Source organism: Arachis hypogaea, chromosome 8 (assembly GCF_003086295.3).
Source record: "Arachis hypogaea cultivar Tifrunner chromosome 8, arahy.Tifrunner.gnm2.J5K5, whole genome shotgun sequence".
NCBI lineage: Eukaryota > Viridiplantae > Streptophyta > Magnoliopsida > Fabales > Fabaceae > Arachis > Arachis hypogaea.
In genome coordinates this window covers 24129783-24141978 of record NC_092043.1, presented here as the reverse complement: position 1 = coordinate 24141978, position 12196 = coordinate 24129783, and the positions used below count along the sequence as shown (strand labels likewise).

The window sequence follows — 12196 nt, the reverse complement described above, 5'->3', positions numbered from 1 at the left end:
GCACTACATTCTTCAGTGAGAAGCACTGTCTTCTTCTCATGCCAACTTCTCTTTTTATTGATAAGTTCTTTCAAGAACTTTGCATAGAGAGGCATCTGCTCTAATGCCTCGGCCAGGGGAATATTAATCTCTGATGCCAGGGCATCTAGGCCAGTTTCACTGACCTTTTCTTTTTTTGTTTTAGGGTAGTTTCATGCATTTTCTTAGGAAATAAGTAAGTTTTGGGTAAAAGAACACTTACATCTTGATTTAGACAAATATTGTGAATTTTACATTATTTCATGAGAATTATGCAAGGAATGAATGTTAAATTGGATAATGCATGATTTCATGACTTGGATTAGAGTTTTGATGCACTTTATTTGAGTAATTTCAGGACAAAGGAAGCAAGGAAGAGCCACGTTAGCATCCACGTTAACCTAGTTAACGTAGCTACTAACTTGGTATAGGGATAAGCTTGCGGCGTTAATGAGAAAAGTGAACACGAGTAACGCCCTCGAAGTCATCATGAGCCACGTCAATTGCCACGTTAACTATATTAACGTGGTAGTTAACGTGGAGACAAAAATGAACTCCAATGTTAGTGGTAATTATGATTACCACTAACGCTCCAAGATGTGGCAATGAACCACGTTAACTAAGTTAACGTGGACTCTAATGTAGAAGAGAGGAACAATGCCAACATTAGTGACATTCACCTTTGTCACTAACGTTGGATCAAGCTTGCATTTCCCACGTTAGTGGTCACGTTAAGACCACTAACGTGAAAGTTAACGTGGAGTTGAAATTGATGAGCCAATGTTAGTGACACTCACCTTTGTCACTAACGTTGGGATGGCATTCATAACCACGTTAAGAGCCACGTTAACTTAGTTAACGTGAGCTCTAACGTGAAGACTAGGGGCACAAGACAACGTTATTGGGAAAGGTGAGTCCCAATAACGCTTGCAAAGATGGGACATAACCACGTTAAGAGCCACGTTAACTTAGTTAACGTGAGCTCTAACGTGGGGGCTAGGGGTACAATGCAACGTTATTGGGAAAGGTGAGTCCTAATAAAGCTTGCGAAGGTTTGTAAGGCAACGTTAGTAGCCACGTTAGTGCCACTAATGTTGGAGTTAACGTGGGCCATATGAGGGGAACATTAGTGAGAAAAGTGATTGCCACTAACGTTCTCGAACCCATAATGTCACTCAGCGTTAACGCCACTAACGCCCCAAGCCAAAGTCCATGCTTACATCACTTTTTCTCTGCAAATAAAGCTGAGCCCACTGAAGGTTCCCAACTGCTTCAACTTAAGATCAACGGCCCATATCCAAGACTTGCAGAATTGACTAGAAGACCAAGAAGAGTAGTATATATAGGAGTAGTTTTGAACTAGAAAAGGGAGGCACATTGGAGAAAACTACACTTTGTATATTTTACTTTTCTGCAACTTCTAGAGTTAAAATGTATCTTTCTTCTTCTTCATTTCCATTTTCCAGAGCTATGAACAACTAAACCCCTTTCATTGGGTTAGGGAGGTCTGTTGTAATTTGATGGATCAATCATAGTTTTCATTATTCTTCTTCTTTCTTTTCTCTTGATTTTACTAGAAAGCTTTCGATCTTCATCTAATTGGATTGTTATCTTGGGAAAGAAACTCTCTATAATTGGATCTCCTCTGAGCCTTGGAAAAGGGATGAGGTGATCATGCTAGAAATGCTTTCTCATGTTGGACCAAATTGGGGTTTGGATGGGTATTGTGACATTTAAACTTACCAACACTTTAATTTGGAAATACATGTGGTATAATCAGTGACCATGCCTCATCTCTTCTCATGAGCAATTAAATCAAGGAATTATGCAATTGTTCAAGTTTAGAGAGATTGGATTGCCAAGGAATTGGGATCCAATCACTTAAGATTGCCAAGGAGATCAATGAATGCATTGATTGAGGAAGAGATGAGAATGAACTTGATCCGGAATTATGCAATACCTCCTGAACACAATGAATTCCATATTTCTGATCTTACCCATTCTCTTTATTTTCTGTTATTTACTTCCATGCTAATCACCCCCATTTTCCATTTAAGATTCAGCACTTTATTTTCTGTCCTTTACTTTCCCACCATTTAAATTTCTGCAATTCACCATTCAATCTCTGTTTAGCTTAACTAGAGCATTCTTCCAATTAAAATTGCTTGACCAATCAATCCTTGTGGGATTTGACCTCACTCTATTGTGAGTTTTTACTTGACGATAATTTGGTATACTTGCCGAAGGAGATTTGTTGAGAGACAAATTCTCATGCATCAAGTTTATGGCGCTGTTGCTGGGGATTGATTTTGAATCAACAATGATTAAGTTGGAAGATCACTAGATTGAGCATTTTTTTTCTTTTGTTCATTTTGTTTAGCTGTTTACTTTCAGTTACTTCTTCCCGTTCCTTATCTCCCCTTTTATTTTCTCGCATTATTTACAATTTTGTTCACTAACACACTAATTGTTTGACAATTTACACCACTCACACTAACTACCACTTTAACCATTATAATTTCTGCAATTTCTTTCTTGCTGTGAGCTGTGCTAGTTGTATGACAGGGAGAAGAGGGGGACCTCAACATCCTTTGATTCCGAACCTGAGAGAACCCTCTTTAGAAAAAAGAGGGAAGCAAGAGGCAAAAGAGTTGTTGGAGCAGAGAAAGAAGAGGAATTCTTTGAAACAATCATGGAGGATAACCATGAAGGAGAAGCTCATAATCATGCCAGAGATGGCCATGTAAATCATGCTGAGCCAGGAATAAGGGTTCTAGGATCTTACATCAACCCAGACCCAGGCAACTGTGGAAACAGCATCCAAAAGCCAACCATACATGCTAACAACTTTGAGCTAAAACCCCAGCTCATTACCCTTGTTCAGAACAACTGCTCATTTGGAGGAAGTGCCCAAGAAGACCCAAATCAACATTTAACCACCTTCCTAAGAATATGTGACATTGTGAAGTCCAATGGCGTCCACCCAGATGTTTACAGATTGCTCTTGTTCCCCTTTTCACTCAGGGATAAGGCATCTAAATGGTTGGAGTCTTTCCTAAAGGGGAGTTTAACAGCATGGAAAGATGTAGTGAACAAATTCTTGGCAAGGTTCTACCCTCCTCAAAGGATCAACAGGCTGAGAGCTGAGGTACAAACTTTCAGGCAACAAGATGGTGAGACTCTCTACGAAGCATGGGAGAGGTTTAAGGATTTGACAAGAAGGTGCCCATCGGACATGTTCAATTAATGGGTACAGCTGCATATTTTCTATGAGGGACTCTCGTATGAATCAAAGAAGGCAGTGGACCACTCATCCGGAGGATCTTTGAACAAGAAGAAGACCATTGAAGAAGCCATAGATGTCATCGAGACTGTAGCTGAGAATGACTACTTCTATGCTTCTGAAAGGAGCAACACTTGAGGTGTAATGGAACTGAACCATGTTGATGCACTGCTAGCTCAGAACAAGATGATTGCCAAGCAACTAGCTGACCTCACAAAGCAAATGGAGAAGAACCAAGTTGCAGCAATCACCACACAATCATCAACCCAAGAAGGAGTAGACACAACAGAAGGAGGTGAATGGGAGCAAGCCAACTATGTTGGTAACTCACCAAGGCAAAATCATGATCCATACTCCAAAACTTATAATCCAGGATGGAAGAATCACCCTAACTTTGGGTGGGGAAACCAACAAGACCAAGGCCAAGACCAGAGACGTCAAAATCACAACAACCATGCTGTCCACCAACATTCATCACAAAGATCATATCAACAACCACCTAACCACACTCCTCAACATCCATATCAAAACCAGCATGATCATCCTCACTCTTATAACCCAAACCTACCATCATACTCTGAGGATAGACTCTCTAGGATTGAAACCTTACTTGAAGGTCTATGCAAAGAAGTCCAAGACAACAAAGCATTCAAGGATGAGGTGCGAACCAACATCAAGAACCAAGGAGATACCATCAAAAAATTAGAATCCCAAGTAGGATATTTATCCCAGCAAATCCCTAAGTCCACTGACAGCTTCCCAAGTGACATAGAGAAGAACCCCAGAGGAGAAGCTAAGAAAGTAAGATGGGAAGAGTGTAAGGTGATCACCACTAGTGATGAAGTGAGTGTGTGGGAAGCAGTCACACAAGCAAAACATCTTCAAGACAGTCCAGAAGATAAGCATGAGCAGAGAAATCAGGAACCCAACCCTCCACAGAAGGAGAAGCTAAAAGAAGAGGGTCTGAACCCATATGCACCTTTTCCTCAAAGACTCAAAGGTGGTGAAGCAAGAAGAATATATTCAAGGTTCCTTGATATGTTTGCATCCCTTCATGTGAACAGACCATTCATTACAGCTCTCCAACAGATGCCTGCATACATTAAGTACATAAAAGAGTTGTTGACTAGAAAGAGTTCATTGAAAGGTGGGCAAACAATACTAATGAACAAGGAGTGCAGTGCTCTCATCCAACCACAGCTACCTATAAAAAGAAAAGACCCAGGGAGCTTCCACATCCCTTGTGCTATAGGTGAAACAAAGATTGACAAAGGGCTTTGTGACTTGGGAGCAAGCATCAACTTAATGCCCCTCTCCCTCATGAAGAAGTTCCAAATCAATGAACTAACTCCTACTGATGTAATTATCAGATTGGCTGACAAAACTCAAAAACAGGCAATAGGAGTAGTTAAAAATGTGCTGGTGAAGGTTGAGAGCTACTATCTTCCCACAGACTTTGTTATCCTAGAGATGGAAGAAAGTCATCTCCATCCAATCATCTTAGGGAGGCCATTCTTAGCCACTGCTAGGGCACTTATAGATGTGGAACGGGGAGAGCTAATCTTGAGGATACATGATGAACAACTCACCTTCAATGTCTTCAAATCATGGCAAGAAGCAAGTCAAGAAAACAAAAAATCAAGAGATGAGCATAATGAAGCACTGATGCAAGAAACAAGCAGTGAAGCACAAACAACACAATTGGAAACCCCATTGGTTGGAAAGCCATATATTCAGGAAAAACCTCATTCAAAGGTAACTCAAGGGGAGCTGAGCTCACTAGAGTCATACAAAGCTAGCAACAAGGAGTCCTTAGAGAAAGAGTCCATAGAACGCAAGACAGCATCAATGGAAACAAGGAGGAAAGTACCCAGAAGGTGGAAAAACAAGAAGATCCCTACAGAGGATTTTTCTCCAGGAGATGAAGTGATCTCTGCTCACTATTCAATCATCCCACCTCATCTTCCTACCATCCCATCTCAACTACCTCAAGTGTACACCATCAACAAAATCTTGTCCCTAGAGCATATGGAGCTTAATAACAAGGCCAATGGACATAGGTTTACTGCAAGGGGAGAAGATTTCAAGCATTATCAGCCACCTTGACAAGGACCAAACATCAAGCTAATGACGCTAAAGAAGCGCTTCATGGGAGGCAGCCCATGTTCTATGCCCTCTTTCTTTAATTTCTAATAGTGGTAATAAGGCAAATTTCATGGACTTCTAAATCAATTTTGACAGCCAATATAAGACTTCTTTACATGCAGCCTATAGTGCATAATAAGTTTGGTGTTCAAGGCACACCAAGTGGGCTTGAACACACTTTATGAGGTAAAATTATTCCCCAAACTTGTTGCACCATTTGATCACAAACAAGTTTGGTGTACCAACGTTGCATGCATGGGGGGTTTAGTTGTTGATTGATTTGCATTCATGGAAAGCATTTAGCATTTAAAAACAAAAGAAAAAGATATTTTTTTGTTAGCTAGCTCACACCTTAAATTTTCCCACCAAAAATTTCAATTAACCATTTGCAATTTTTCTTCATGTATAGGGAATCAAAAAGGACATTGATGGTACTTGATAGGACAATTAAGGAAGGGAGATTCGGCCACTATACCAAGGAAATCTCACACTTGTCTTCAAGGGGAATATCCTTGGAAGTGTTGCCATGCAACATTGGGAGTTGGATAGCCTTGGGACCCGAACCAAGACCCTGAATGGATAAAGGTGGGCATTCCAATTACAGTCCGATGGATGCGAGCTGTTGCAACTCCTCTACCTCAGCGAAGGCAAAGAAAAAGAGCGGCTCATCAAGTTACAAAAGGACAAAACCAGGAGGAACTAGACCCAACCACTTTGAACATGCATCAACTACAATAAACCATAGATAACCTATCCAGGCAATACATGAAAAACCAAGGGGCACAGAAAGAGCTTCAATTACAAATGATGAGTCACCAAGAGGAATCATTTTCCAATTGGGGAAGTCAGCAAAATGAGTGGCAGAAACAATTGATGGAGCAACAACTAGAACAAGGGAGGCAGTGGGGAGAAGCTTTCAATTCAATAAACCAAAAACAAGATCAACAGTAAGAGGCCATCCAAAGGCTAATCCACATCCAAGCGCACCAAGGTGCACACATTCATGATATACATTGAAGACAAAAAGAGCAAGCAGATGTATTTGATGAGTACAGATCATTCTCAGAAGGCGTGTATATGAGCAAAACGGGATATCACATAAACACTCAAGCTAGGCTCGGATACTTAGTTGGACAATTACCCGTGCTGCATCCAGGAATCACAAAGTATGAGGATGTAAAAGATGAGCTAGCACGAGAGGAAAGAGAGAGGGCTGAAAAGAGCCATGAATTAGTAAGGAAGGCACTAGAAGATTGGAAGAAAGCCAGAATGACAAGAATGCAGGGAAGCACAAGTGGACACAAAGAAGACAAAGAAGCAAAGGGACATGAACAACCTCATGAGTAAAAGGTGGTGGAGTTCCTTCTTGTTCTTTACCTTTTCAAGCTTTAAATAAGGAAAATCATGTATGAAATAGAACATGCTTCCATAGTAGTTTAGGATTTTCAATTCTGCATTTAAGTTTCATTGCTCAAGTCTATGATTACTAGTCTAGTGTCCCTAGTTTTCAACTTCATCTTGCTTACTTGTATGTTTGTCCCTTAAGCCAAATGAAAAGAAATGTTATGAAAAACAAGAGTGGAGTTATTTTGTGAAGTAAATTCTATATGTTTGTGGTAGGAAGATTAGTAAGCAAAGTTGGTTCACCAAACAAGGAAAGAAGGCAACAAAATCCTTTGAGACTAACTAAATAATAAGATCCCAATAAAAAAGAGAAAGATCAATAAAAGTGAAAAAGGAAAGAAACACAATAAGAAACAATGCTAGGCACCAAGGGTTTAAGATGGAGGCATGTGTCTGTGGTGTTCATGTATAGGGGATTTACTTGGATGAATAAGCTCTCAGGAGTGCCTTATCACTTGGTAACTTGGGTTAACTAACTCGGGATTATCAGCTGAAAGTCCACTATCAAGAGTAACCCTTGCTACAGAACACTTAGTAACCCAAAGAGGTGCTGGACACCAAGGTCTCAAGAAAAAAATAATAACAAACCAGGTGCCTGTGGTGCGTATTGATGAGCGGATAATTTATACGCTTTTTGGCATTGTTTTTAGGTAGTTTGTAGTAAGTTTAAGCTACTTTTAGGGATGTTTTCATTAGTTTTTATGTTAAATTCACATTTCTGGACTTTACTATGAGTTTGTGTGTTTTTCTGTGATTTCAGGTAAATTCTGGCTGAAATTGAGGGACTTGAGCAAAACTCTGAAGAAGGCTGACAAAAGGACTGCTGATGCTGTTGGAATCTGACCTCCCTGCACTCGAAATGGATTTTCTGGAGCTACAGAACTCCAATTGGCGCGCTCTCAACGGCGTTGGAAAGTAGACATCCAGGGCTTTCCAGCAATATATAATAGTCTATACTTTATTCGAAGAATGACGACGTAACTTGGCGTTGAACGCCAAGTTTATGCTGCTGTCTGGAGTTAAACGCCAGAAAAACGTCATGATGCGGAGTTGAACGCCCAAAACACGTCATAACTCGGAGTTCAACTCCAAGAGAAGCCTCAGCTCGTGGATTGATCAAGCTCAGCCCAAACATACACCAAGTGGGCCCCGGAAGTGGATTTATGCATCAATTACTTACTCATGTAAACCCTAGTAGCTAGTCTAGTATAAATAGGACATTTAACTATTGTATTAGACATCTTTGGTCTCAGTTTTGTTTTATTCTTCATCCTAAGAGATCATTGATCACGTTAGGGGGGAGCTGGCCATTCGGCCATGCCTGAACCTCTTTTACTTATGTATTTTCAACGGTGGAGTTTCTGCACACCATAGATTAAGGGTGTAGAGCTCTGCTGTACCTCAAGTATTAATGCAGTTCTATTTTCTTTTATTCAAATCTCTCTTATTCTTATTCCAAGATATTCATTCGTACCCAAGAACATGATGAATGTGATGATAAGTAACCCTCATTATCATTCTCACTTATGAACGCGCGTGATTGACAACCACTTCCGTTCTACATGCAACCGAGCTTGAATGCGTATCTCTTAGATTCCCCAACAGAATCTTCGTGGTATAAGCTAGATAGATGGAGGCATTTATGAGGATCCGGAAAGTCTAACCTTGTCTGTGGTATTCCGAGTAGGATTCCGGTAATGAATGACTATGACGTGCTTCAAACTTGCAAGTGCTGGGCGTTAGTGACAGACGCAAAAGAATCAAGGGATTCTATTCCAGTAGGAGCGGGAACCAACCAGTGATTAGCCGTACTATGACAGAGTGCGTGAGCATTAGTTTTCACTGCGAGGATGGGATGTAGCCATCAACCATGGGTGATGCCTCCAGACGATTAGCCGTGCGAGTGACAGCCGCATAGGATCATTTTCCCGAGAGGATTGAAAGTAGCCACAGCTGATGGTGAACCCCTATACACAGCTTGCCATGGAAAGGAGTAAGAAGGATTGAGTTGAAGCAGTAGGAAAGCAGGCGTCCGTGAGCCATACAGTATCTCCATATGCTTATCTGAAATTCCCACCAATGAATCTGCATAAGTGCCCTATCCCTTTTATTATTTCTATTTTCTTATTTCTATTTTCAAAAACCCATAAACCAATTTAATCTGCCTAACTGAGATTTACAAGGTGACCATAGCTTGATTCATACCAACAATCTCTGTGGGATCGACCCTTATTCACGTAAGGTTTATTACTTGGACGACCCAGTACACTTGCTGGTTAGTTGAACGGAGTTGTGTCCACTCGTGCCAATTTCAAATTCCATAAAAGTACAACTTAAAGAATAGTGATCACAATTTCGTCCACCAAGTTTTTGGCGCCGTTGCCGGGGATTGTTCGAGTATGGACAACTGACGGTTCATCTTGTTGCTCAGATTAGGTAATTTTCTTTTCAAAAACTTTTTCAAAAATTTTTCTTTTCTTTTTCGTTTTTCCAAAAATGTTTTTCGAAAAAAAATTTAATAAAAATACAAAAAAAATTAGAAAATCATAAAAACCAAAAAATATTTTGTGTTTCTTGTTTGAGTCTTGTGTTAATCTTTAAGTTTGGTGTCAATTGCATGCTTTTAAAATTTTTCTTGCATTCTTTTCGAAAATCTCATGCATTCATAGTGTTCTTCATGATCTTCAAGTTGTTCTTGATAAGTCTTCTTGTTTGATCTTGATGATTTCTTGTTTTGTGTTGTTTGTTGTTTTTCATGTGCACTTTTGCATTCATATTTTCCATGCATTAAAGATTTCTAAGTTTGGTGTCTTACATGTTTTCTTTGCATTAAAAAATTTTTCAAAATTATGTTCTTGATGTTCATCATGATCTTCAAAGTGTTCTTGGTGTTCATCTTGACATTCATAGCATTCTTGCATGCATTCATTGTTTTGATCTAAAAATTTCATGCATTGAATATTTTTGTTGTTTTTCTCTTTCATAATTAAAAATTCAAAAAATCAAAAAAATATCTTTTCCTTATTTTCCTCCAAATTTTCGAAATTTTGGGTTGACTTGGTCAAAAATTTTTAAAATTAGTTGTTTCTTACAAGTCAAGTCAAAATTTCAATTTTAAAAATCTTATCTTTTCAAAATCTTTTTCAAAAATCATATCTTTTTCATTTTTTTTATAAATTTCAAAAATTTCAAAAATCTTTTTCAAAATATTTTCAAAATCTTTTTCTTATCTTTATATCAAATTTTCGAAAATTAGCTAACAATTAATGTGATTGGTTCAAAAATTTGAAGTTTGTTACTTTCTTGTTAAGAAAGGTTCAATCTTTAAGTTCTAGAATCTTATCTTGTAGTTTCTTGTTAGTTGAGTCTTTTTAAAAATTAAATCTTTTTCAAAATATCTTTTTATTAAAATTTTTATCTTATCTTTTTATCTTTTATCTTATCTTTTTCAAAAATTTTATCTTTTTCAAAATTTGATTTCAAAATATCTTATCTAACTTCTTATCCTCTTATCTTTTTCAAAATTTGATTTCAAATCTTTTTCAATCAACTAACTAACTTTTTGTTTGTTTCTTATCTTTTTCAAAACCACCTAACTACTTTTTCCTCTCTAATTTTTGAAAACTCTCCCTCTCTTTTTCAAAAATTCTTTTTGTTTTAAATTTTAATTTTAATTATATTTTGTCTTTGATTTTCGAAAATTACTAACCTCTTTTTCAAAAATTATTTTCGAAATCTTCCTTCTCTTTTCTTCTTCTATTTAATTATTTAATTACTAACACTTCTCTTCACCTCTCTTCATCCAAAAATCCGAATCCCCATCTCCATTCTTCTAACCCCTTTCTTCTTCTACTAACATAAGGGAATCTCTATACTGTGACATAGATGATTCCTCTTTCTTTTCTTGTTTTCTTCTCTTTCATATGAGCAGGAACAGGGAAAAAGGCACTCTTGTTGAAATTGATCCAGAACCTGAAAGGACTCTGAAGAGAAAATTAAGAGAAGCTAAATTACAATAATCCAGAAACAACCTTTCAGAAATTTTCGAACAAGAGAAGGACATGGCAGCCGAAAATAATAATAATAATGCAAGAAGAATGCTTGGTGACTTCACAAAGCCAACGTCCAAGTTTGATGGAAGAAGCATCTCCATTCCTGCCATTGGAGCCAATAACTTTGAGCTTAAGCCTCAACTAGTTGCATTAATGCAACAAAACTGCAAGTTTTATGGACTTCCATCTGAAGATCCTTATCAGTTTTTAACTGAGTTCTTGCAGATCTGTGAGACTGTAAAGACGAATGGAGTTGATCCTGAAGTCTACAGACTCATGCTTTTCCCTTTTGCTGTAAGAGACAGAGCTAGAATATGGTTGGATTCACAACCTAAGGATAGCCTGGACTCCTGGGATAAGCTGGTCCCTGCCTTCTTGGATAAATTCTTTCCTCCTCAAAAGCTGAGCAAGCTGAGAGTGGATGTTCAAACCTTCAAACAAAAAGATGGTGAATCCCTCTATGAAGCTTGGGAAAGATATAAGCAGTTGACCAAAAGATGTCCATCTGACATGTTTTCAGAATGGACCCTATTAGATATATTCTATTATGGTCTCTCTGAATTTTCGAAAATGTCATTGGACCATTCTGCAGGTGGATCTATTCACCTGAAGAAAATGCCTGAAGAGGCTCAAGAACTCATTGACATGGTTGCAAACAACCAATTCATGTACACCTCTGAGAGGAATTCCGTGAATAATGGAATACCTCAGAAAAAAGAAGTTCTTGAAATTGATGCTCTGAATGCCATATTGGCTCAGAACAAAGTGTTGACTCAACAGGTCAACATGATCTCTCAAAATCTGAATGGGCTGCAACATGCATCCAACAACACTAGAGAGGCAGCTTCTGAAGAAGCTTATGATCCTGAGAACCCTGCCATGGCAGAGGTTAATTATATGGGTGAACCTTATGGAAACACCTATAATCCATCATGGAGAAATCATCCAAATTTCTCCTGGAAGGATCAACAAAAGCCTCAACAAGGCTTTAACAATGGTGGACGCAATAGGCTAAGCAATAGCAAGCCATATCCATCATCTTCTCAGCAACAGACAGAGAATTCTGAACAAAACACTTCTAATTTAGCCAATATTGTCTCTGATCTGTCAAAGGCCACTTTCAGTTTCATGAATGAAACAAGATCCTCCATCAGAAATTTGGAGGCACAAGTGGGCCAGCTGAGTAAGAAAGTCATTGAAACTCCTCCCAGTATTCTCCCAAGCAATACAGAAGAAAATCCAAAAGGAGAGTGCAAGGCCATTGATGTGATCAATGTGGCCGAATGCACAAGGG

The 12196-nt window shown here is 38.6% G+C and overlaps 1 non-coding gene and 1 pseudogene across 1 annotated transcript; both read right to left on the bottom strand.

Annotated features, from left to right (window-relative positions):
• Nucleotides 1-3151: 3151 nt before the first annotated feature.
• Nucleotides 3152-3253, bottom strand: LOC112708642 (small nucleolar RNA R71; annotated as a pseudogene).
• Nucleotides 3254-11310: 8057 nt separating this feature from the next.
• LOC112708565 (small nucleolar RNA R71) lies at nucleotides 11311-11414 on the bottom strand. Its single transcript, XR_003156419.1, has one exon. It is a non-coding gene; the product is annotated as a small nucleolar RNA R71 (small nucleolar RNA).
• Nucleotides 11415-12196: the final 782 nt, after the last annotated feature.